The sequence below is a fragment of the Aythya ferina genome (genome assembly GCF_964211825.1).
Source record: "Aythya ferina genome assembly, chromosome: Z".
In the NCBI taxonomy this organism is placed as follows: domain Eukaryota; kingdom Metazoa; phylum Chordata; class Aves; order Anseriformes; family Anatidae; genus Aythya; species Aythya ferina.
Window position 1 is genome coordinate 37,560,965 of NC_140299.1, and position 27,685 is coordinate 37,588,649.

Below are 27,685 nucleotides of genomic sequence, written 5' to 3' on the forward strand. Positions count from 1 at the left end.
TGACAAGTTATGAATGGCAACGACCGTGTTCTTCTCACACTGCCAGGGTGGTGGCTAAGTGCCCTGGGGTCTGAGTGTAGAATTCTGCACAGGTATACAAAAATCAGCCTTGTTACGGGTTGCCACCAGCTATGGTAGTAAAGAGCTCCTTATGATCCAGTGGTCTGCAGTTCTAATTTCAGCATATTGCCCTGCACCAAGTTCTGTGCTTACAGTATATGCAACATTATGCTGCTTACCTTATGTAAGCTAGCTAGGTAGCTGCAGAAAATCTGCAACCATACATGGTAGCCCAGAACATTTTTCTTAATCATACAATCACATTTGGATGGTATTGATGGTGATATTTTTGTAGAGGACTTATGGCTTTGAAATATTAAAGCATGTCACAGTTTATTTATTTCTTCTGCAAAATACCTGAGATAAGAGAAATACCATTATTTTGTTTTGTAAACGGATGACTGAAGATGTGTATTGACAACACACTAGTCACTTTTAATATTCATAGTTCTAGATCAAAAGTATTGTGCAGAGTGATGATCTAGCATAAACTCACACAGATGGCTCAGACTCCTTCAGACAAGCACCATGCACAGATATGGTTTTAGGCCCATGTTAGTAACTTCATTTATAAGTTCCTTTTGGCATTCCATACCCAGTAACCATAGACTAATTCGTGAAGAAAAGTCACAGAGAGAAAGATTTTCCTCTCAACATTCAGAAAAAAGAAGCTAAGAAAGGATGCCTTGAAATATGAGAATTTAGTAATGGGCAGCTTGGGCCCTTCTGAGAAGCAATGGGTAACAAATTGTTTTGCATCAAAAGCTTTCATTCAGATTGTGATCTATATGGGGGTTAAAACGCAAAGTGCTTCAAGACTGACAATTCCATGATATGTTAATTTGGAAAAGGTTTGTTTGTTTGTTTGTTTTCCTTCTCCTATAAATGTATAGAACTACAAAGACATCTATTTCTTCTCTATTAAAATAAGCAATTTTCTTCCCTCTACCATGTTTCTCTCCTGCTATATCTTTGAAGATTCTGCAAAGGTTATATTTAAAGAAAACAACACTATTTTCCAATTATACTGATCTGATCAGTTTATGAAAATAATTGCAAGGACTATATATTAATATAACACTAAGCATGTTCATTAAGGATGCACTTTCCAGGAAATTAAAATTTATCAGTCTTTTTTATTTGTCTAAGCATTCAAGGGTGTTTCCTCCATTCTGTCTGGTAACTGCAGATATCAATAACTTCTTACATACTTATACACTACCAAGGAGATGTGAGCTCTGGCATACCAGCTTGTCAGCTTTAAGCCTGAATTTTTGTACACTGGAGACAGCTGGAGAGAAGGCCTTATCAGAGGCCCATTAATACTTTTACAAAAGCAGACCTTGTGCAGTAAGAATTACCTAGTTTGCTCATGAATTGCCTTCAGAAGAGCAGAAGTCTTTGGTAGCTAAGAACTAATTGCTTGTTTTCCTAATTATTTTGATGCTACAGGAACAACTGAGGTAACTGAGCAGAACTAAGCAGTCAACTGTGCTCTAGAAATGAGAGTTCCTCATACAGGTATTTATATGAGCCACTGCAACTCAGACAGCATCTGTCTACAGGTTGACAAATCAGTCATCTTTATGCCTTCCTTAGAAGAAACCATTGATATTTGTACCATTGAAACTATTATTCTGAGTAGAACAAGCACACTTTTATGGACCTAATGCTATAGGAAACTAACTCCTGCTTGAATCACTTTCTGTAATCCAGACAAGCTTTCAAATAAATTCATTTTTCGGGGGATTTTTCATCTAAGACTCTCTCCTCTTAGCCATCTGCATATCCTTACCTTTGTCCTTGTTAGTGAGCCATTCTGCTACAAGCTGGGTTTCTTTGGTCTTTCTATGAGGCTGCAGACTATGTGTATGAGGTGTTGACAACACGTAGACAGGACTTCCAGGCTGAGTGTTGGCCATTGTTTTACTACTTTTTGGAGACAACCATATACTCTAGGCCAAGTCCATAGGGGAAAACGTGTATAAGAGAAAAGAGTTGTAAGAACTTTTTAAAAAGTGAAAGGGGAAGAAGCATCTGTGTGATTCAAAATGCAAGCACTGCCAAACAGAAAACATTCAAAGTCCTGGCATTCGTTGATTAAATGTCGTTTTGCCACATGTGCACTTGAAAACAGAGCTCTCCTAGCTGTCAAAAACCAGGTGACATTGATTCTGTTTCCCAAGTTCGGAAAACGTGTCTCAAGTGGTTGAATCCCTAGGAAGAAGAGTCATGGAGAAAATCCAAAACAGTATTTTCTTTTCATGTGGATTTTACTGTTCAGGGAATATAGATGCAAACTGAATATAATCTTCAGTGAAGGGGAATAAATTAATAAAATACTAGAGTAAATGTCTAAACTTTTTTATTCACTAGTGTTCTGGTTTCATGCTTTTTAAAATAACACTGAAATTAATGAATATATGTGATTTTAGGTGAAGGGATTATTTGAATTCAACCTTTTAAAGATCCTGCAGATTCAAACTGAGATTGCATAAATAAAGATTTTATGTGTTCAGTAATGACACATTCATTAATTTACAATAGTCTATGTTATTGGGTTATAAAAATCCTACTTCAAGTGTGAAGCAACCTGACAAATGAAAAATTAATTTGAACACAAACTGTTATAAGTTTGCACCTTTATATTCTAACAAAGCAGTAGTTACACAGAACAAATAATGCGGGTACCAGCCTGTACCATGCACCATGCTGTCTCCTACTGCTCTCTGTGGCTTTCTCCTTTATAGACCTATATCTTCTCTTTGAGATACAGAATCTAAGTATACTCTTGTGTGAGTGCATGCCTCAGGTGTCTCTGATGGCAGAGTATAAATCTCTGTTTATTTTGACTGTTTGAAAAAGATCGTCTGTCAGGGAAAGCTAATGCCCATGTGCCATCTTCCACATTGAGAGATGCCTTCTCTCATATTTAGGATTCTACTCTCTGTGATAATGAACTATTTGTTCTTACATTTTTTTTTCAGTGCAGTTTTATGCTTTTTGCTTTAAAGAGTATCTCAACTTTAGAGAAAAATATATTCAGAATTGGTGTCAAGGACTTCAGCCATGAGGTGCAATGCATTTTCTATGTTTCAGGTGCTATTTCGCTGATAAACTCTTGATCTTGAGGTGCTATGGACATGGGTGTAGAGCTGTGCTCAAGTATATCAGTGCAGAGGAGAAAATTCAGTTTCTAAGTATTTTCAGAAGTGCCTTACTCACATCATGGTGATATCTTAATGTTTCAAAACAAGAAACTGCATCTGGATTTGCATGTGCAAACAGTTGCATTCAAGTTTTATGTGAATACACTTCAGAAATACTTTGAAAGTGCGGATTATGAGTAGCTAGGAGCAGGTCAAGAAAACATGGCTTAGAACTAAATAGGAGCTCTGAATTCTGAGACGCCTTCTATACTGGATGGAGGTAGAAATCTAGCCTATGCATATTTTCCATTCACATTCTTTTATAATTTATAATTGCACAGAAACAGAGCTCCAACATACTTCACTTTCTATTATTCTATAATACAATCATATGGAAAAGCAAATGCTGGTAAATACTTTTCTTCTGCTAAGGCTAGCTCCTATGACCTATATGACACAGTATGGTGCTATGCAAATATCCGAAAGCAAACTCTGGCACCAGATATGATAGAGTCACATTAGCAACTTTATTAGCCCAGACAAAGGGCCATACTAACATAGTTACACAGCTAGGGTTCCAAGAGCAATGTCTTCCAGCACTGTCTCCAAATGGTGATAATCAGGCAGACTGTGATTTTGTAACACCGCACAAAGTGCTGCATTAGTCTATGTGTGAGCAATCAAGCAAATGTTCTGTATACTTAACAAGCTTCTTCTAAACCTGACATGAGTAAGCAAGCAATACTGTGAATTTTCTATTAGTGGAAAATGCTAAAAAAAGTATTAGTAATTGTCTCCAGTCACACACAGACAGAGAGACACAAACACACACACAAGAACAAAATAATGAGCATAACAGAGAACAAACAAAAGCAGGAACACACAAAACAAGCTTGTTCAGTGTTCCTTCTTCTCATCCACCCTTAAAATTCAACATATTCAGGAGAGTTTCTGCCAGAATGTCTGAATCTTCTTGTGACTCCACTCAGTGAAACAGGGTACCTGGAATACTTTAAATTGCAAAGAAACACATCTGTCATGATCCTTCAAAGGTTTTTACAAGGGCTGTGTCCCTCAGATAGCTCTCTGCATTCGGATCTTGATGTCTGAACAAGAACATGGTGAAAGGTAACGAGACACTGTGCTGAAGAAACGATGTCTCTGAGTAGAGGTCATCAATGAGCTGTTGATTATTCATCTGTGTTACTGAGCTCCTGAGTTGCATGTATGACATACCTGCTAACATTTCACATACTTCTGGATAGGATATCTCCTGAGAACACTATATAGGATTATGCTGAGATAAAAATGTATCTTTAATCCACTACTTTTACTATAGATAATGGCATCATTTCTGCCTCAACATCTGTGCTGAGCTTCTCTTCTATCTATCACTGCATATCAGTATTCAGGTATGATTTAGGTCCAACGTTGACACCAAAACCAAGTAGTTGTTTTAAGATTGCATGGAGATGTGGAGAAAGTTTCCAACCTGGTTTCCCTGGTTTTTACAAGTAGATGACTTTGAAGAATGGGTTTCCTCTTTCCTGAAGAAACAGGAAAGCTTTATAGGGAATAGGTGTGCATGTCTGTAAGAGCTGATGCCTTTGACTTAAAAACACCTGGGTCTTAAGGAACCAGCATCTCTTACATCTATTGCAGAGTTGGAAGAGAAAAAGCAATGGGCTCATATTCTTGTTAGTGCATGTGTTTTCCAATTTTCATTTGGGTTTTTCTTTATGCATTATAAAAGAAAAGCTGTGCATTTTATGTGTGTTACTTGATTAGGAGTAAATAGAAACCAGGGCAATAAGAGACAGTCATTTAAAATAAACTTGAAACAGAACAGAAAATCTGTTTCTTTAACCTATATGTATGCATAAGGTGCCTAGCTTTCTTAACCTACACAAAATTAAAATAAGCTCTTACTTGCAATTGAATTGGTTATAGTAAGTAATTTATTTTTTTTGGGGGGGGAGGGGGGTGCATTAAGTTTTTTACCTTTCCATTCATTATTTCCTGTTAATTAACCTACAGCCTCAACCCCCTTATAGCTGAGGTACTCATGCTAGCGCAGGGCAAGGTTTTTTTACCCCAGAAATTCTTTCCTAACAAAGTGGCTGGTAACAATGAAAAGACCATTTTCTGCTTCATTCTAATGTATGATGAGCAAAGCTGTTCCATATGGTTGACTTCTGGTCTGTTTATACAGCCCCACAAACTTGGTATGGGCTTCTCATGGAAAGAAGATGAATCCCCCTGCATGGGCTTGCAGGAATGTTTCAAACAGTGTTTATAGCTGCCCCTGAGGAATACAGTTGTCATTATGATCAAATACTTGAGACTTATTAATAATAGTAATCTTGCATGATCAAGATCTGCCAAGACTTTGCTACTGGGCTAGAGAGGATTATGTTGCAAAAGCCTAGACTTGCTAGAATTTATGTCTGTGAATGATTTTAAAGATAGCCTTTTCTATTTGGACTGAAGTCAAAAGTGGACAGAAAAGGAGAGAAGTACACTTAAATTGCAGACATTATCTCAGCACAGAGCCTGGTTTATCACAGAATCATAGCATCATAGAATGGCTTGGGTTGGAAGGGACCTCAAAGATCAACCATTCCAACCCCTCTGCCATAGGCAGGGAAGCCACCTACTGTGTGATTCTGTGATTCTATATCATATTACTCAGGGCCTCATCTAACCTAGTCTTGAACACTTCCAGGGATGGGGTATCCACAACCTCTCTGGGCAACCTGTTCCAGTGCCTTATCACTCTCTGAGTGAAGAATTTGCTTCTAATTTCTAATCTAAATCTCCCCTCTTTTAGTTTAAATCTATTCCTGCTTATCCTGTCATTATCTGATTGAGCAAAAAGTCACTCTCCATCTTTTTATAAGTCCCATTTAAGTACTGAAAGGTCATGACTAGGTCACCCTGGAGCCTTCTCTTCTGTAGGCTGAACAACCCCAGCTCTCTCAGCATTTCTTTGTAGGAGAGGTGCTCCAGCCCCTTGATCTTTGTGGCCCTCCTCTGAATCACAGAATCACACAATGGCTGAGTTTGGAAGGGACCTCTAAAGATCATTTAGTCCAACCCCCCTTCCAAGCAGGTTCACCTAGAGCACATTGCACAGGATGGCATCCAGGTGGGTTTTGAATATCTCCAGTGATGAAGATTCCACAGCTTCTCTGGGCAACCTATTCCAGTGCTCTGCCACCCTCACTATAAAGAAGTGCCCCCTCATATTCAGCCAGAACATCCTGTGCTTCAGTTTGTGCCCGTTGCCTCTTGTCCTGTCACTGGGCACATCTGAAAAGAGACCAGCTCCATCCTTTCAACACCTTCCCCTCTGATATTTAGATACATTGATGAGGTCTCCCCTCAGTGTTCTCTTTTTCAGTCTAAACAGGCCCAGTTCTTTCAGCCTGTCCTCATATGACATGTGCTCCAGTCCTCTAATCATTTTAGTAGCCCTCCTCTGAACTCGCTCCAGGAGCTTCATGTCGTTCTTTTACTGGGGAGCCCAGAACTGAATCACAGAATCACAGAACTGGACACAGTACTCCAGGTGTGGCCTCACCAGGACTGAGTAGAGGGGGAGGATCACCTCCCTTGACCTGCTGGCAACACTCTTCCGAACGCACCCCAGAATACTGTTGGCCTTCTTGGCCACAAGGACACATTGCTGTCTCATAGTCAGCCTGCTGTCCACCAGGTCCCTCTCTGCAGAGCTGCCCTCATGCAGGTCACCCCCCAGCATCTTCTGGTGCTTGTGGTTATTCCTCCTTAGGTGCGGGACTCTGCACTTGCCCTTGTTGAACTTCATGAGGTTCACCTCAGCCCAGCCCTCCAGCCTGTCTAGCTCCCTCTGAATGGCAGCACAGCCCTGTGGGGTATCAGCCACTCCTGCCAGCTTTGTGTCATCAGCAAACTTGCTGAGGGTGCACTCTGTTACATCATCCACATCACTGATGAACAAGTTGAACAACACTGGAGCTGCTCAAACAGATCAACACCCTTCTTGTGCTGGGGGCTCCAGTCCTAGACACAATACTCCAAGTGAGACCTCACAAAGGCAGAGAAGAGGGGCACAACACCCTCCCTCCACCAGCTGGCCACTCCTCTTTTGATGCAGTCCAGGATGCAGCTGGCCTTCTGGGCTGCAAGCACGCACTGCTGGTTCATGTTGAGCTTTTTGTCTGCCAGAACCCCCAAGTTGTTCTCCGCAGGGGTGCTCTCAGTGAGCTTTTCTCCCAGTCTGTGCTCATGTCTGGGATTGCCCCGACCCAAGTACAGCACCTTTCACTTCACAAAATCACAGAATTTCTAGGTTGGAAGAGACCTCAAGATCATCGAGTCCAACCTCTGACCTAACGCTAGCAGTCCCCACTAAACCATATCCCTAAGCTCTACATCTAAACGTCTTTTAAAGACTTCCAGGGATGGTGACTCCACCACTTCCCTGGGCAGCCTGTTCCAATGCCTAACAACCCTTTTGGTAAAGAAGTTCTTCCTAATATCCAACCTAAAACACCCCTGCTGCAACTTAAGCCCATTCCCCCTTGTCCTGTCACCAGGCATGTGGGAGAACAGACCAACCCCCACCTCGCTACAGCCTCCTTTGAGGTACCTGTAGAGAGCGATAAGGTCACCCCTGAGCCTCCTTTTCTCCAGGCTGAACAAGCCCAGCTCCCTCAGCCGCTCCTCGTAGGACTTGTTCTCCAGGCCCCTCACCAGCTTTGTCACCCTTCTCTGCACCCGCTCAAGCACCTCGATGTCCTTCTTGTAGCGAGGGGCCCAAAACTGAACACAGTACTCGAGGTGCGGCCTCACCAGAGCTGAGTACAGGGGGACGATCACCTCCCTAGCCCTGCTGGTCACGCTGTTCCTGATACAAGCCAGGATGCCGTTGGCCTTCTTGGCCACCTGAGCACACTGCTGGCTCATATTCAGCCGACTATCCACCATCACTCCCAGGTCCTTCTCTGCCTGGCAGCTCTCCAACCATTCCTCTCCCAGCCTGTAGCTCTGCTTGGGGTTGTTGCGCCCCAGGTGCAGGACCCGGCACTTGGCCTTGTTAAACTTCATGCAGTCAGGCACTTGGACTCGTTGAACCTCACTAGGGCACAGTTCTCAAGCTTGTCCAGGGCCCTTTGAATGGCATTTCATCCTTCTTTGGTATCAACCACACCACTCAGTTTGGTGTCATCTGCAAACTTGCTGAGGGTGCACTCAATCCCACTATGTGTGTCATTGATAAAGATATTAAACAGTACTGGTACCAGAACAGACCCCTGAGAGACACCACTCATCACCAGCCTCCACTTGGACATAGAGCCAACGACTACCACTGGCAGGGTGTGGTCTGCAAGCCAACTGCCAGTCTGGAGACCAGGTTGTCATGTGGGATTGTGTCAAAGGCCTTGCAGAAATCCAGGTAGATGTCATCAGTTGGTCTTCCTTTGTCAACTGATGCAGTCACTCCACTGTAGAAAGCCACCAGATTGGTCAGGCATGTTTTAGCTTTGTGAAGCTATGCTGGCTGTCTTGGATCATCTCTTTGTCTTCCATGTGCCTCAACATTTCTTCCAAGAGATCTGTTCCATGATCTTGCCAAGCACAGAGGTGAGGCTCACTGGTCTGTAGTCCCCTGGGTCCTCCTTTCTACCCTTTTAAAAAATGGGAGTGATGTTTCCCTTTTTCCAGTCACCAGGACTTAGTTTGACTGCTATGACTTTTCAAATATGATGGAGAGAGGCTTGGCAACTACATCCGCCAATTCCTTCAGGACCCTGGGATGCAGGCCCCATAGACTTGTGCTTGTTTAGTTTCATAAGGTGGTCTCGAACTGTCTCTTTGCTTACAGCATAAGGGCCTTTGCTCCCCCAGCCTCCATCTATGAGCTGAGGGAAATGAAAGACTGGGGAAGCCTTACTGTCAGTGAAGACTGAGGCAAAGAAGTTTTTGAGTACCTCAGCCTTCTCTATGTCTGTCATTACCAGTTCGCCCTTCTCATTCATCAGAGGGGTACACTCTCCAACCATTTGCTTGGATAAACCACAGTGAATATACTACCTGTGTTCAGTGAAATAATGTTGAACTTCTCACCACTTATGCCTACAGACTCTTGAAGTTTCTCTTTTAAATGAAACTGCTTTTATGAAACAGAAAACAGATTAATCTTTGTGGTTGCTGCAAATGGAAGTCTTGAAGCAAAACCACAATCCTAATCACACATACACAGCCCTTGACACTTAATTTTTATTAGAAATACTTAAAGAGGTGTACATAAAACCGTGTTAAACATATATAATTGTGTTTTATTATTATTATTTTATTATTGTATTATTCATTAGTATTTAAGTTTTTGCAGTGAATTCCATTTTCATTCTTTTTTTTTGTCTTCCTCTTCTTAATGTTTTTTTTTTTTTTTCATTATTATTTTTCATTATTTTCTTTTTCAATTGATTCCTTTTTTCTCCTCATGTTGTCCTTGCAGGGAATTTTTAACAGTAAATATTTCAGGTTTAGTTTTAGTTTGAGGAAATACAGTCTCTCAAAGCTGGGTATTGTGGTTTCCCTCAGCTTTTGCCTATTCCTCTTCAGAGTTCTCTAGAGAGAGTTCTCTTCTCTAGTTAAAGGTGTGCAAGTATACTTATTTTACTAAAACTTCATAAACCGTGTTGGCTTTCTGGGTGGAGCTAGAATCAACAGTAAAATGGGAGCTAGCCAGGGATTTGTTCATAGTGACTCCCTTCTTTAAATGTTGCACTTAGAAACACTTCCTGTCAATATTTCACTTTCTCACTTAAACTAACAACCAGAAGTCAACATACTAATTACTCTTACTATTAAGTAGAGCTCACCAACTTCCACCTAACATAAGACATATAGCACATGTCCTAAAATTCCCCATTGCTCAATGCCAGGCACCATGTGAAAGCAAGAATTCATGCAAACAGAGGAATTCCTTGCACAGACAGCTGCAAACTCAAGTGGCAGAAGTGTAGCATGCCTGTTCTTCCCAAAGGCAAAGAGCCCCTGCCATGAATTGTTACTTGAAGGGTCATGATCTGAAGCTGAACAGCATGCAGCTTTCCATATATAGGATTGCTAAATCTGTTGTAGTATGTATATACCAAGATCTCACTAAATTTTTTTGTTTTCGCTGTACAATCACCCTTTTGTTCTGTGTTTATTCAAATGGATCAGTGAATACAAACTCATCATTTAACCTTTGGGGATGTGCTTAACATTATGTTAGGTTCTTCAGTATTGCTTTTTGTGTTGGAGCTTTTGTTTCTCTGTCTCTTTTTTTTTTTTTTTTTAATTATTTTTTTTTTTTCCCTAACAAAGTTAGAAGTTCATTTAATGCTTTTATTTCAGTGTTACTATGTATTTAAATTCCACATTTATAAATTACTCTTAAGTTACTAACCATTTAGTACTAAGTCGGGTATATCAGGGAAGGGACGAGGTGTTTTACTCTCAGCTCTTTAGTGACAAAAACAACAGGAATTTAGTCTTGACTGTGGTCTACAAACTTACTACAGTGTACTTCAAAACCCAAAGTTTTGTTTTGTTTTGTTTTTTAATATTTTCAGATTATTCCAAATTATAATTTAAATTTACATTTCTCAAGATAACACTGACCTCGTTGCCCTGATGACTTCATGTCTGCTGTCATTAGGATGATATTCATTCCCATGACAAATGAAAACGTTAAAGGTAAGTTATAGAAAATTATCACAAAGTACCTGTAATTCTTGCTAATATGAACCTAGGTAGTAAATATTTAACCTGTTAGTATCCTCCAAGAAACATGTTTAAGAAATTTATTTGATTAAACACAATCATTCCTTAAATATTTTTATGGTAGTCCTTTAGCAAAATAATTCAATAAAACCTTACCATAAATAAACGTTACCATTAACTGAAAAACAATACCCAGAGTCAGAGTACTGTCATAAAGTTTTATTAATGAGCACTTGCGTTTCAAAAGCAATTGCTGAAGTAAGCAATGGCTTAAGTGCTTTAGATCGTTGTTTTGACCTTGTTAGAAGTTATTTCACTTTCACAGTGATTGTGAAATTCCTGTTATCATTTGTAAACTACCCTTGTTAACTGTATTTGAATTGCATCACCATGTTAAATAAAAACATTATTTTAGTGTACCCACAGTGTAATCTAACATATTTTGAGTCAGCAATTTGGTGGATGGAACCTTTTTGGTGACAGTTCATATTTGGCACACTGACAAATTCTTTTAGACCCTGGCTCAACAAAACCCGTGTTTTCCATTTTTTTTTGGCAAATGTCTAAGGGCTGGAACAATGTTATGTGCTGCAGCATATGCTCAAAACCAGAAATAACATATTAAAAAAAAAAAGTCAGATTTGAGAAATTGGAAAATTTCTTATTCTCCTGGGAGAGAGCCCATTCAGGACCTTAAGGTTTGGGTCAAGATGCTGTTGGAATTGATAGCAAAAATCCTAAATTATATTCAGAGGGTCAAAACAAATGAATAAACAAAACAAAACCCAAAAAAGTTCTCTGAAGCTACTAAAATAATAACATAAATGAAGCAAATATAAGCTATGATCAATTTCTTTTTTTTTTTTTTCCTGGTTGGTAGCTGAGCACCCTGCATGTGGTTTTATGTATCTTTAAGACAAACCAGAGGCTCAAATGCAAAACCTTATATAGCCTTATTACAGAATTTGTCACAGTTGTATGTCTTGAATACAGAAATAAGGGCACTGATTACTACAGTCTGTACATGTATTTTCTTCCATTCCCCAGACATCTTTTGTGAGAGACATTAGTCATCAAACAAGTCTTTGAGGGCTGAATTTACAAGATTGCAATCTAAGTACTCAGTAAGTTTCCATTTGATAAAATTTCAGAAATATGGTAGGCCAGAGTTGTTACTATTTGTTTTTTAGAACTGAAAGTACCTGCTGGCTTTATGCAAACAGTCATAGGTAGAACTTTTTATCTATTCAGGAAAAAATGATCTATTTATGCTCTGATAGTCAGAGCATCATGTACCAGTATTGTTCTATCTTAGCGGCATGACCACTGAGGATTTAAGGACTATGTTAAATGAATCAAACTTTTAGACTGGGCAAAGGACGAGGAGTCTGTCATACAGCATCTCTACAACAAGAACCAGAATCAGGGTGGCTAGCACCCATTCATGCAGTAGCCAAAAGCTGTCATTTATTTATGAATGAATTTGAACTACTGACCTAGAAAGAAATTCTGTCCCATTACTAACCCTATGACCTCATTAATTCCCAAGATTTCTGATCATTGGAATTAAGAGGAATGAGGTCAAGGGAATTTCACATGATGTGTGCATGTTGGAAGGAAAGACTTTTTTTACAATTAGGTTAAGAAAAGAGCACATACAGAAAACTATATCAGTACACACATAGCACTGAGAAAGCGCTGAGAAAGTATGCAGACAATGCTATAGTCTTTAGTTTGGGGAAATTTTCACATTGATTAAATTGTAGTTATGAAGCCCTAGGCTGCACATATGAAGGAGAATAATGCTTGCAACTGCTTTTTCTAAATAATTTGTCACCAGTAGCACAGTTTTCAAGACACAACTTTCATCTGAGCACCCAGAGTATACAGAAGTATGAATATAGTTAGGAAGTACAGAAACAACATCATCCCTATATTACCTTCACAGAGTGCAGAAATGACAGTCCACACACAGCAAGCAGAAAACATGCCAAGAACTTACTAGATGCAGCCACTGTTCTTGCAGAATGTTGGTTTCTTTTCAGGCTAAATGCATTGTCTGTTTTTAAAGAAAATACTAAAGAACCAATGAGCATTTTTTCAATGTACACAACTATACTACCAAAGCTGCCAAAAAAAAAAGAAAAAAAAAGGCTCTGAGTGAATATCCTTAGCAGTCTCCTTCCCAACAAGCTTTTTGCCAGGTCCTCAACTGCACAAATTGCCTTAATAATCACTTGGGAAGAAAGATGGAGCACATCCTACCTTCATTAAGTGTCTGACTCAAAGCAGACAGTTAAATCTTTTGACACTTCAAAGTACCAAAATAAGTGAGCTCAGGCCAACCTGTTGTTCTGCAGGAAGCCCAGTTCCCTGTCGTATGCTCTCTCACCTGTCTGCTAGAGTGTTATATGAAATAGACAGAAGGAAATCTTGTCATAGGACAACTTAAAAGCTCACTCACATATGGAAAATCTTTCAAAAAGCAAATCCTTTAGGCATTTTTTTGGAATGTGTACACATTTTTGCTTCTTTTCCTTTGATCTTTTATTGCTGCTTTGTCATCTTAGAAAAAGTGTGAAAATGGAAGAATTTTTCATGGTGTTATTTAAAATAGAATGAGAGCAGCCATTTGTCTGAGTGTCAGTTATACCCTATTCTATTGTTAACCCACAGTTTGTGATACTTGCCATGAATATTAGATACAACTGTGTTATAGACAAAATGGAAATTTATTGGGTGGGGGGTAGGCAAATAAATAAGACAAAAACAGTGTTATATAAAGTGAGAATGGAATTAGAACAGACTGAGAAATAGAAAGAAAATGATACATTAACAGGGAAAAATAAAAGCAGAAACAGCATATCTTTGCACTTGCCATCCTTGGTGTAGTGCATCTATCCCACAACTCCTCAAATGCAGAGAAGGAGGAAAGATTTCAGCCAACTATTTCATATCTCCACTGCTTGGCAGGTATTATTATTAAGTTTAAATTAGCATGACAAAGGAAAAACAAAACAAAGCAAACCACAAATCTTTATTTCTAAATGTCCAGGCCTTTCATAGGACAGATGCAGTAGATATATATGCAAATAAATTAAGAAAATTAAAATGAACTAGAAAGGCTGGAATGATTGCTGTCAGCAATCTGATTTAAGGCTTGAAACTACTCATCTTGTACATGTAAACTTGTATCTTGACTCATTTTGAAACCTGTCTACATTTAAAAGTTATACAATTATATTATTAGCCGGAGTCTTTGATACTGCTTTTGCTGTGTGCTCTGTAGTACAGTGTGAATTTCATTCCAGTTGCATTTGGACAGCAGGGGAATGCACCTAAATCCCAAAGTCAGACCTTGCAGGCAAAGAAGTACACTCTTTATAATGCCATTGAAAAATTTCAAACAAAGTTTAAAAATAGAGGAAGTAATTCAAAAGCCTATCTGTTTCTCTGATAAAACAAATCTATTTCTCTGCTAAACCATTGGAAGGATATCAAAGAGGGTTTTTCCATACTTTTATGTACTTATTTATTTATTTATTTATTTATTAAGATACACATTTTTTTGTTGCTTAGGTGGCAGTTGCTCTTAATGGCTTGGATGTGCAGCCCTGAGTCTTGTTTTCAGATGTGTTACGCATTTTACGGTATCATGTAAACTTTCAGACTCTCTGGCTAACATACAAGCCAAAACAAATGATTTTGAGAGTGATTTGTTAGGAAAGCAAGATTTTCATATTTTATATGCTCATGGCACTCCCAGTGGAGTAGAGAGAAATTATGTATTTACATCTGAGGACATAACCTCAGAAAATGTATTCCTCCCTCTGCTTATCAATAGCACCAAAATTAACTCATCTCAAACTTATGCCCTTTTAGTCAGAGTGGTATTTCACTGTCACACATTAAGATAAATACATGATCTCAAGTTTGCCATTTAGAGAAGCATGTGAAGGGGGTTGAAAGAAGCTAAAATTATCATAGTTTTAGTGATAGAGCTTGTAAGTCACAGTATCTTGGTATCCAAGGAAACAACTCTAGGCTGTATCTTGTGTCTTTTCCCTTCCTGCTTTTGGGACTGTAAACTGCATGGAAGATGGTTGTGAAAATCGCTTGTTTGAATGAGGTGGTCTTTACATCCATCCTTCTTTTCATGGGTGCATGGGAGTACCTAGAAGGCAATCTAGCATGTCTGAAGAGAACTACCTGAACAGAGTTATGAAAACAAAGTGAGCTTTGAGAAACCCAAAGCTTGTGCTTCTTATTCCTCCTCTCCCCTTTCCCCATTTTTTTTTCTCTTTCCCCCTGGTCTTGGGTACAAATTTCAGAAGCATCCAAGGCCATGTTACATTTCCAAGACGCTCAACAAATACAATCGCCATGGAATAAGTTTACTAACTGATACATATCATAATGTTCCTGAAATATTCTGTCTACCACATTTAACAATAAAATTCACAGTTGTCATATATTAATAAGCAAGGTACTGAATGTCACAACAGAGAATAGCAACTTGCTGTCAGAGCAAAGCTTTGGCAGAGAGGAGAGCATATTTCTGACATGGACAGGAAATATAGCTGTGAAATGAGGAGAAGAAAAATCCACTGTTACTCCTAATATTAGTATAATTTAATGTCCTCTACAAAAGAACCAGACTCTGTTATCCCAGTCATCAGGTGCAATTTACCAGCAGAGGCTGCCCTACTGGCAGGGTGACATAGTTTTAGATAATTTGAAAGTATTAATATACTTGTAGTCAACATTTCTGGAATAGCACTCATGTAGCCTGGTTACCTGGAGATAGAAGGGACTACTTATAAAACCACCAAGCTCAGTGCTGTGTGGTAAGGTGTGAACTTCTTGATTTCTAAATGTGCTTCTTAAAAATCCAGTTAAAGGTCAAAATGCGCTGTAATTAGTTACCGCAGGCCCTTGAGCAACACCTGGGTTATGAAGGTGGTGGTTCTGTAGTGTTGCCTAATGCAGAGTTCCCTGGACAGTGAGAGCACCACGTGGGTGACTGCAAACACCATGATGCTGCACCTATGCTCCCAAGTGCTGCTGGTCTGTTGGTCCTCTGCAGAGACACAGCATGGCCACCAGATCCTCTCATGCACCCACCACAGACTTCCACCTGCCTCAGCACTGCTCCTGTGGGCAGCCCACTACGTAGCCCACCCAGCCCCTGTTCTGCTACTGGAAGCAAACCTTTTAGTCGTGCTACTGGTGCAGATGTTTAAGAGAGGGAAGGATGGCAATTTTTAGGACAGGGATTCATTTCATTTTTCTCTGTGCCTGAGGTGACAGATTTGTTATTATTATTTTCCATGGGTCCCCAAGTGTGTAAGAATGAAATTTGTACAGTAAATTATAGGGATAAACTGCACGGGAAGTTCTGCGTGGTGTACACTGAAGCTCCATGAGCAGAGCAATGGGTGTTCTCTGCACATGCACAGCCAGCACAAAATCCCACAGCAGGTTTGTGTTATGTGGCTCTCTACAAAGAGGCTAGGGACAGGTCCGCAGGGGAAGTGAGGGATGGGAGACATGAGGATGCCACACTTTGTGCATGATGAGAAGATTGTTCTTGCTGGGACCAAGGCTGATGTAGAAGCTTTGGACTGTGACTAGGTGCAGCCAGGATTTCTAAAGTGGCTGCAGTGGAGTGCTAGCTGCAGCCTCTCTCTGCTGGGGGATGCAGAGGGCTGCTCATCAGCCCAAACCCCAGCTGTAGTGGGGGCAAACCATCACTGTGCTGAGCCCAGGCTGATACTGCCTCTGGAGACATGAGGCTTTCATGGCTAACAAGATAAGCAGAAGACATTTATGTCTGCAAGAAACACAGGGGACATGCATTTGTACTTTTACCTTGATGTTTACAGTGGGGGATCAGTGTAATTCCAGCAAAGCATGCTTCCCAAATAGCACTGCCATTCTGTCAGCAGTGCTGAGGTAACGGAGAGCCTGTGGCACGACAGAAACAGGTAGACTGTGTTAGGATTTACCAAAGGATGACCCAGCTGGCCTGCAATCTGCAAAGCAGTTGTAATCCTTACAGTTTATACCTCCCTCCAAGAATGTGATGCACAGTTATCCCTCTCTCTTGGAGTGGAAATGGCCTGTTGTCCGAAGCAGTCATCATCCAAAGGTTAAATAGCTTTTTGGGAATCAGGTACTATTCTTAACAGGTTTATGAAAAATAAGTGATTGCTACAGCTTCCTTAGTTGCTCAGCAGAGAGGTGTCTTGCTGTTGCAAGGTGTTTTGCAACTACAATGAATAGTCTGTGGTGTCACTGTAATTAAGAATTTACTGTAGTCATCACAGAGTGAAATTGCTTGGCCTGTCTAATGGGAAATCTGATTAGATGGCTGGAATAATACCTCTGACTCGTAAACAACTAACAACCTCTGCACCCACTTCCTACACACAGGATATTACTTTCAGTATGTCCCTTGGGAATCTGTTTCACACAGTGATACAGTATTGCTTTATTGTTTAAGATAATGGATTTAACAATTTATTGGATTTGAACATTGGATATTCTCTGTTAATTCTTGCCATCTCAGGTTGACTCTTCCTTTCCTTATGTGCCACAGGAAGCACAATCAGAGAAGGCAAAACATGTCACTAGATGATGCCATGACCAAAGTTGTAACCAAAGTGCTGGAAAATCATAGAGGTTTTGGTAACAAGTGTTCCTGATCTCCAAAAAACTCCACCATTACGGTCCAAGTAAAAGGCTTGACATTTTCCCCTGCCACTTATCATAACTACTCATTGTTGAAAATAATTCTGATATATAATAAGCATGCAGGTCTGAGGAGAAACAGCTGGATGCCTATTAGCAATGAATTTGTTTCAGAGTTATAGGTTGCATTCCACAGCCTTTATCCTCCTCCATTAAAGCCAGGAGGGTTTTCCTTTTACTTTAACAAGTGCAGGACTTAGTCCCTTGTGACTCTTTTTTCCTGTTTTCTAATTACTAAGCTACCTCCTGTGTTGAGCAAAGCAGTGCTGTTATGCCATTACCCTCTCTGAGTAAACTGTGGGGACAACTTACCCAGAAACTGCTCAGTGAGAAGCTGTCAAATTAATTCCTGCTGCTTTCTGTTACAGGAAAAAAAAAAAAAAAAAAAAAAAAAGAGGGGGGGGAGAACCTTCAGATACTGTCATTAGCATCACTGGTGCCATGACTGCTGGTCGCTGCTGTTCTTACAGGAGCATGATTGCTGCAATTTGATTGCTGCAAAGTCACTTTATGAGAAGAATGGTGGAGCAGAGTATTTGGCAGCTTACAGCATGTTACTAACTTCTCTCTGACACAGAACAAGAAAGTACTAGTGGTGCTATTAGTGTTAACACTGCCATCTCCAATAAAGTGTTTAGCAGACCTGGTGCCCAAAATTTCCAATTTAAGGTACACAAGCGAATAAAGCACAAAAGCACAAACCAGGGAAGCATCTGCTCACAGGTGGAGTGCTTCCCGTAACAGATGGGTTTTCAGGGCCATTTTAAGGAAGGAAAGGAAATTGGAATAAGCTTTTAAATTGGAATTTTTTTTTCCCTTCTTTCTCTCTCTCTTTTTTTTTTTTTTTTCCCCCACATTTTATTTTTATTGGTGTATACAGTGTTTTTATGAACAGGGGAAGAGTACACATCAGGTCTGGGTAGCTTTTATTAATCTTTGACAAACCTGAGGATATGGAAAAAGATGAATAAAATAAAAGAGCAGATGTATGGTGGCAAGTTGCCAGGTTCCGATGAGCTCTCATGTGAATATGATTAAACTTCAGCAGTGGCTCTGGTTCCCACGCTTGCTGGTTTATTTAGCAGTCTCCTAGATTGCTCCTAAATTCCAAAATTGAGGGGGGAAAATTATATTTCAGTGGCTTTAGAATGAAGAAACCCCAAACTGTTAGGTTGTGCTGTCAATCTCCTCCCCTTACAATCACTCACTGAAGTTATGGGGTGCTTATAATCACTGAGGGGTCAGACAGGGTTGCTATCTCCCCCTCCCCTCCTCTAAGTCAGACAAATAGCAAACCTTTTACAGAGGTTTGAGTAGGAAGCACCTTGACTGGTCCTAATGAGGACATCATTTTTCAGAGAAAAGGACGTGGGGTTCACAGCATTTAGCTGGGTTGGGAGGCTAGAGGTATCCAAGGAATATTGAAAATGACCTGGGGCAATGGGGTGTCTGCCTTCTAGAGGAGCTGCTGCAGTGTGGCCATGCCTGTGGCACAAGCAGCTGGGGAGGAACAACCCACACTCTTCTTTCTCTGGGCATTGTGGCAATCTCAGGAAACAGTCCATCTAATGCCTGTGTGCCTTTCTACTTCATCACAGCTTGAGATCTGTAAGCACAGAGCATGATACTTCAAGTGGGACAAGTATTTCTTTTACTCTTTATATTAGGTGTTGCACCTAAACATTTTTAGCTCAAAGTAAGCACAAGGTATCTCTTGTATCTACTCATATGCCACAAAGAATAATCCTGTTCTTTATAATTTAAAATCCAGCACCTTCCTAATCCATTAGTTTCAGTCATGTTTACTGCCCGGTGGAAAGCAGGGATTCCCTGGGAAACAGTTATCTGCTCAGCATGATGTTGTTTCCATATTTAACACATAGTTATATCTGAAGAGGGGGACTCAGAAAAGGCATAGGAGAAAGGGATTATTTTTTTTTTCCTTTACCTTTCCTTTACCTTTTTCAAAGCTATTCACCGCAAACATACCACAAACATGATCTCTCTCTCTCTCTCTCACACACACACACACAAAAAGAAAAAAAAATAAAAAAAGCAAAAATTTCAGACATTTTCCAAAAAACAACCTGTTTAATTAACATTCATGGTTCTGTGGTTCTGCTGACTTCCACAGAAGCAGCAGCCAGCGCTGACCGGTTAACCAAGGAGTAAAACTCTATACATGGAGGTGCATATGAAGTTTTTCCACATTTCCTATTGAAACCTTATCTCATAGCTTATCACACAGACCAAATAAAAATGGAATTCAATTGACGTCACTTCATGCTACAGTATTAATGGACCCAGAAAATATCTGACTAAGGAACTTGCTGATCTTAATGACTTCTGTGATATCTTATCTAGGGAAGAATTTTATACTTGCTCACACCATAATCTGAATAAGTAAAATATGGAAAAATAATAAAATATGTTAGATCATAAATTCCAATTATAATTTTGCCAAATCAAAGTTGTATGTATGGAGTATGAATAATTAGTCATATTTTCTAAGGAAGATTTTACATGAAAAGGTGTTCATCCTATTTTTTGCTTGTCAATTAACTCCTCTCTTGTTTGGCACAATTTTTAACATGCTCTTGTGCTTAACTAACCAGTTTTTTTGTTGAGAAATCTTCAAACCGTTCTTGAAGTTTACAATTGCCAGGAACATAACATAAGAGACTTTATTGTCACTAAACCTCATTCGCTCAACTGTACTTCTTACTTGATTCTTTATTCCGGTGTACAACTTCTGATTACAAATCCCCTATTATGTTATACAAACATAATCCACTTTGGAGTGTGCAAACCACAGGAGACCTCACATCATCCTCAAAAACTGATACGTGATGCTATCTGTCTCAACCCTCTACTCAGGAAAGACACTGCATCTTCATGGCTCACTCAGTTCAGAACTAGGAAGAATGACATATTTTGGTTAAAACACAATCCAGTACACACTTACAGCCTAATATTCAAATTTGTATCGATGTGGCAATATTTCTCGTTATTTTTATCGTTTATTGGCAGTCACATTGTTATATTTTCTTATTTTAGCTGAGAAGCAAAAGTACCAACTGAGCCTGAGAAAAAGGCTTTTCAAACTTTGCAGGCTGGATGGGAAGCACAATCTCATGAGAGATGAGTCCTATTTTGGTCTGTAACCAAAAACATTTAAATAGGTTGGTTGGGAGAGACTCAAACCCATGCATTGTATTTCACGAAAACAGAGAATGTTTGAGTTTGGAAGTGGCCTTTGGAGGCCATCTGGTCCAACCTCCAGCTCAAGCAGGGCCACCCAGAGCAGGTTGCTCAGGACTACATACAGATGGCTTTTGAAGATCTCCAAAGAGAGAGACTGCCCAAATTCTCTGGCCAATTTGTGCCAGTGCTTGGACACCCTCACAGAAAGAAAGTGTTTTCTCATGTTGAGATGGAACCTCCTGTATTCCAGTATGTGCCCGCAGCCTCTTGTTCTGCCACTGGGCACCACTCAAAGATGCCTGGCTCCATCTTCTGTGCACCCTCTCTTCAGTTATTTATACACATTGATGAGATCCTCCCTGAGCCTTGTCTTCTCCAGGAATCACTGAGGAAAGTCCGTTTTCATCTTTCCATCTTCTTTACTTCACCCTGGCAGGTGTCTATACATATGGATAAGACCCCCCTGGGCTTTCTGTCCTCCAGGCTCCAAAACAGTACTTTAAACCAACTTTCTCAGCTTTTCCACATGGCAGAGATGCTCCAGTCCTTTAGTCTTATTTGTAGCCCTTTGCTGGACTCTCTCCAGTATGTCCCTGTCTCTCTTGTACTGTAGAGCCCAGAACTGGACACAGGACTCTAGGTGTGGCTTCACCAGTGCTGAGCGGAGGGAAAGGATCACCTCCCTTGACTTACTGGCAATATTTTGCCTAATGCAGCATGGGATATTATTGTCCTTCTTCACAGCAAGGGCACATTGCTGGCTCATGTTCAACTTGGTATTGTGCTGAGACTGGCTGGGATGGAGTTTACTTTCCCCACAGCAGTTCATACAGTGCTGTGCTTTGTAGCTAGAACAGAATGGATATTGCACCCATGTTTTGTCTATTGCTGAGCTGTGCTGGAACAGTTTCCAGGCTGTCCCTCCATCCCCCACTGCAAAACCCAGCAGGCTGGTGCTGAGCAACAGGTGAGGAGGGGATATCACCAGGACAGCTGACCTAAATGAACTAAAGGGATATTCCATATCATGTGGTATCATGCTCAAGCTGAGAAAGAGGAAGAAGAAAGAGGCGTCACTCGTTACGAAAGCATCTGTCTTCCTCAGCAACCACTACAAATAATGAGGCACTACTTCCCAAGGTGTCTCCGAACACTGCTTGCTGATGGGATTGTTTTCTCCTTTTGCTTCCACATTACCTTTGCTTGTTTTGTTGTTTGTTTGTTTTGTTTCATTGTTTAATTAAACTGTCCTTATCTCAGACTGTGAGGGTTTTTTGGTTTTTTTTTTTTTCATTGTATTTTCTCCCCCTGTTCTTTTGAGGAGGGGCAATGAGAGAGCAGGGTGGTGAGATTTAGCTGCTCATCAGTGTGAAACCACCACAGATGTCCACCAGGACCCCCCAAACCACTTTCTGCCTGGCAGTTCCCCAACTGGCTGGCCTCCAGCAGGTACTGGTTCCTGGAACTGTTCCTGCCTGAGTGCAGGATTTTGTATTTTTCCTCATTGAACTCCTTGAGGTTCCTGTCAGACCTCTTCTCCTGCTTGCCCATGTTCCTCTGGATGACAGCACAACCCTCAAGTGTATCAGCCACTCCTCCCAATTTTGTGTCATCTGCAGACTTGCTGTGGGTGCACTCTGACCCATTATCCGGTCTGTTAATAAAGATGTTAAACAGAACTGGACCCAGTATTGACCCCTGGGGTGCACTACTGGTTCCTGGCCTCCAACTAGGCCTTGTGCCTCTGATCACCACTCTTTGGGTCCAGCCTTTCAAACAGTTTTTAGTCCACCTCACTGTCTGCTCATCTAGCCAATACAACAACTGCTTGGCTGTGAGTGCCTTGTGGAGGATTTTGGTCCTTACTGAAGTCCAGGTAGACAATATCCACTGCTCTTCCCTCCTTTACCAGGCCTGTCATTTCATTGTAGAAGCTCAACCAGTTGGTCAAGCATTACTTCTCCTTGGTGAATCCATGCTGACTATTCCCGATGATATCCTGAGGTATACTGTCTGCCACAGGCAGAGGCAGCCAGTCTCCAGCTGACTGTATACATCTTGCTTCTGCAGAAAATTAGTTCCAAGGATGTAGTGATCTTACAGGAATTTTTATTTATTTATTTATTTATTTTTAAACATTAGTGCAATGACCCCGCACAAAAAAAAGTTAGTAATAAAATTGAAAATAGAGCTAGTAAAAAGAAGGATTTTTTTTTTTTCCTAACACACTGTGACTTTGTGACTGCAGAATACAAGAATGATGTATGTGAATCAGAGTTGGACATGTTTTTAAAGTTTGTTACGGGAATAATTAGCCCAGCAAGTTTGAGCCTCTTTAAGTACATATAGCTCTGCTTCCTTGAGAAACAATAACAAAGTTCACCACTGACCAGCCAGCTTTCATTAAATATGCCACTATTGACCTGGGATCACAAGCATCATATTTTACAGTACTGCTAAGCTTGCCAGGCATAAAATACCCTAGGTGTGCAGGTGCCGAACAAGTACATTATGTGAGAAGCTCTTTACTTCAGTGAAGGTAAAGGTTTGCCTGATACCCAAATCACATCTATCACCAGCTGATAGATGCAGCTTTCTACAGGGGACAAAATTTTTAAAAGTATGATGTTTGCATTGTTAGCATTAGGAATTTGTATTACCTATTTTTTTTTCCCAGTGTCTATTAGTTTTAGAATACATTCTCTGCTGCATCAAGAAATATGTTTACACTGAGATATTTACACACAAGAATTTTACCCATCACTCCAACATACTCCCACACCCTGCTGCAAATCCTACATTCATTCATAATTTCCCATTTGTCAAAATTGGTCTGTTACAAGCTTATGTACACATATATATGTTTGTGTTTCTGTCTAAACAACAAACATCTGACTCAATTCAAGACAGGAATCGAGAAATGCTAATATTATATTAGTAAGTCAGAGCAGATTGAAAGAAAATCTGAATGTTCTGTGAGCTCTAAATATGACTTAGATAAAGAAAACTTCAGATTGGGTCATTTAAAGGACAATTTATGTCTTCTTGTTTTCAAAAATAAAAGTGAGATATAAATAAAAATAAACTGTATTCCAAATACTACTTTAGTTAATAAACACTATATGATCTGAGACAAAAGGTGTCCTCAAAATGACAGGTGAAGTATAGGATTTATTGAAGTAATCTTAAACTGTAGTTGAATATGTTTATATATAAACAAATATCCAAAATGCAATTGCTTGGCACTGTTAATAAAAATCTAGGGCCACAGAGAAGATCATATTGGATCAGATGAGTGCTTCAACTTTGATCAAGAAATGTTTCAGCTATCTCAAGTGGATTTTCTGGAATGGGTATTTTTGGAACAAAATATTGCAGATCACCTCATTCAGCATCTGATTTGTGACCCCAAATAATGAGTCCTTTTGCTTTGCTTTTAATACTAAAGTATCTGCAACAGCAGATGACCACTTTATTTATAAGTGCATAAAATGCACTGAATTTATTGCATAGTTTGGACAACCATCCCATTCAAATCAAGTGTACAAGACAAAGTAAATGCATTACCTGGCAGAAGTACCTGAATTTCAGTTACTTATTTCAGTAAACAAAATTTCAGAAACTCAAATTCAGTAACTTTGTTCAGCGTCTTTCACTTACTGAACTGAAATGTTCAACACTTTATGTCAGTTATATTCTGAATTTTACATTTGATAGTCCTTTTCATCCCATGTTTTCCACCTGTCCCGCAAAGTATGGGCTTACCAGACTTTGTGATGATTTGTCAGGAATCTTAGGATGTCTCCCATTCCTGCTATATTCAGTTAAGTACGGAGTGTCTGGAAACAATAAGTGTTTCCATGTAAGAGCACATTACTGATGTTAACAAGATGTAGTGGCACTGGTGGTGTTTCTACTGCATAATGTGTTACTGCTGCGTTGTATGGGCTGTGCACAGTAAGCTACAGATGGTATGTAAGTGCTGTGTGATGTCCAGCACACCAAGGGCCATTGCCATTTTAAATTAAAATTTTGGGAGAAAGTGTTACAATTTTGCCAGGTAACTTAGTTGATTCATTGTTTTTAAGCGGTATAGGAGTTATTAGACAGAGTAAAACAAGCTTCCTTCTGTTTCCCCTGTATTAAAACTGATATGTAGGTGGCTTTGCTACCTGTCCTCACCATGGGCAAATGGAGGTGGAGGCACAGCCCCAGTGCTTTTGGAGCACATGGTTCTGTTTCCAGCCCAAAAGGTCCACTGAGATATCTGGAAGCTATGGGGAGAGGAAGAAGGAAAAAAAAAAAAAAAGCTGATTTCAAAATCAATTTTGAGAGAAGTACACTTACTAAGCTCAGGAACCTATAAGAATATGTGTTTGGGGTAAAGACTTTCTTCCTCCTAAAGAAGAAAATGTTTCAATGATGACCTTGAACCTGTAGAAAATGCATTCCAAGAAGGAGGAAATAAACCATGGAAAAGGTTTATTAGCAAGTACAAGGAAAAACTTGCACGCTTAAAAGCTGCACAGCTAACATGAATGAGTTCATCTGTTTAAGTATTAAACTGAATACTTGTGTGTGGGGATGTTTATCAAAAGAACATGAGAAAAAAAGCATAGGGAGAAGTGTCTTTTTTTCCTGCTTTGCTATATTAACATAAACTGCCCTTTACATGGTGCTTCTACAATCCTCCTGTGTCCTGGAGCAGCAGTCTCCCAGGCAGGCTGTGCAGTCCTGATCTGTAAGATGGAAGAGCTCCTTTCCACCCACACCATCAAAAAAGTCTTCATCATTTCCACCTTTCTTCTCAGATAACTAGAGCAGTCTTTAGTGAGGACACTTGGCAGGATTTTGCATCAAGTACCTCACTTATTATCATCTTTCTACAGTGACAAGTCACTACTTGATGTATTTCTATTGCAAGACTGATTTCTTTCCCTCTTCCCATGTTGTTAATGGGTAGAATAAGAGAGTCTGGAGACAAGGAAGCAAAAGGAGGCAAAATAAAATACCTCTGTGCCATATGGTGCTACGCATGACCCATCTCTGAGTTTCTGATTGAGTCCTGGGAAGCTGCCTTATCTGTTTGCTGGATGGAGAGAAAGCAGGGGTTGAGAAGGAAGAGGACAACCATTTATCTTTCATTTAAATGCATTCCATTTCTAAGTTCAGTAACATTTGCTGAGGAAAAATTACTTTTTCTGCAATCACAGTTTTCAGGATTATATATTTTTTGTCCTCTCACTTTCTCAGAATAGAAATTCACATGAGATTTGAATGTGAGTGGATAGCTTTTCTTGCAGTGTTCTCAGCACTTCCTCATACTGCTGTTATATTGCAAAAGCAGGAAGTGTCACGTATGTACAAAGGGTGTAAAGATACAAACACAGTTCTCTGAATGCTCCCGGGTTTGTGAGAACAATAGCATTTCTCAAGACTGTAATCATGTTGCATGTACACAATGCTTTCTCTTTCTGCTAAATGCTTAAGAAAGAAAGAGAGTGAACTGTTTATTTATCAGCTGAGAGCATTTTCCTCTGGCAACAAGCTGCAAAAGATAAGTGTATAATCATTTTTTCCAGAACTCTAACTGATGCCACTAGAAACAAACTCCTGCTCGCACTTGCTAAGGAAACAGCAACTCCCTGGCCCAGAATAAAGCCCCAGGTTACACTTTTCCGGCATGTCTCTGTAGACCAGTTGGCGTCAGAAGTGCCTAAGAACTCGTTAACTAGAGGATGTCTAATTCTCCTGGTGGGACAGGGCTTCATTCTGTCTACATGTGGAAACAGCACTGAGGCACACTCAAGTCTACCTCATCCCACAGACATGGCTGTGTCAGGAGCATATCACCCCTTCACCATGCCTCTGGACCAGGCTGTGCCTTGCTGGCCAGCTGGTGCTACCCGAGGATGGGCTTTCACATCATGATACTTTCACATCATGACTGCTCCTCTCCCAGGGTCATGTCCACCAGCTGTCTGCCAGCCCAGGCTGTACGTGTGCTGCATGGGCTGGGCTGGGCACAAGAAAGACACTAAATGCTTTCAGATTTTGCCTAGACCTTCATTCTATTCATCTAGCTCCAGGTTCCTGAAAGGAGCTTGATTTTTTGAAAGTATCTTCCAGACCTCCCTTCAAATCCAAAGAGGGAGAATAAACTGCTTCGCCCCTTTCTGTGTAATTTTCAAGTATCAAAGTGCCTCTGTGTGCTTCTCACCCCCTTTGCCACACAAAATTATTTTTCTTTCTTTCTTTTTCTTTCTTTCTTTTCTTTCTTTCTTTCTTTCTTTCTTTCTTTCTTTCTTTCTTTCTTTCTTTCTTTCTTTCTTTCTTTCTTTCTTTCTTTCTTTCTTTCTTTTTCTTTCTTTCTTTCTTTCTTTCTTTCTTTCTTTCTTTCTTTCTTTCTTTCTTTCCTTCCTTCCTTCCTTCCTTCCTTCCTTCCTTCCTTCCTTCCTTCCTTCCTTCCTTCCTTCCTTCTTTCCTTCTTTCTTTCCTTCTTTCTTTCCTTCTTTCTTTCTCTCTTTCTTTCTTTCTTCTTTCTCTCTTTCTTTCTTTCTCTCTTTCTTTCTCTCTTTCTCTCTTTCTCTCTCTCTTTCTCTCTTTTTCTCTCTTTCTCTCTTTTCTTTCTCTCTTTCTCTCTTTCTCTCTTTTCTCTCTTTCTCTCTTTCTTTCTCTCTTTCTCTCTCTCTTTCTCTCTCTCTCTCTTTCTCTCTTTCTCTCTTTCTCTCTTTCTTTCTCTCTTTCTTTCTCTCTTTCTC

At 40.0% G+C, this 27,685-nt stretch overlaps 1 long non-coding RNA gene across 2 annotated transcripts in view; it reads left to right on the plus strand.

Annotated features, from left to right (window-relative positions):
• Positions 1–26,550, plus strand: part of LOC311427506 — a 28,936-nt gene extending 2,386 nt beyond the window's left edge. Inside the window, exons 3-5 of one of the 2 annotated variants that reach the window (XR_014687389.1) lie at positions 1,513–1,581; positions 10,855–10,940; positions 26,507–26,550. This is a non-coding gene — a long non-coding RNA (uncharacterized lncRNA). Of the gene's footprint in view, positions 1–1,512; positions 2,022–10,854; positions 10,941–26,506 lie in introns of those variants that run through there. The other variant, XR_014687390.1, reaches the window with a different exon arrangement.
• The last annotated feature ends 1,135 nt before the right edge of the window (positions 26,551–27,685 follow it).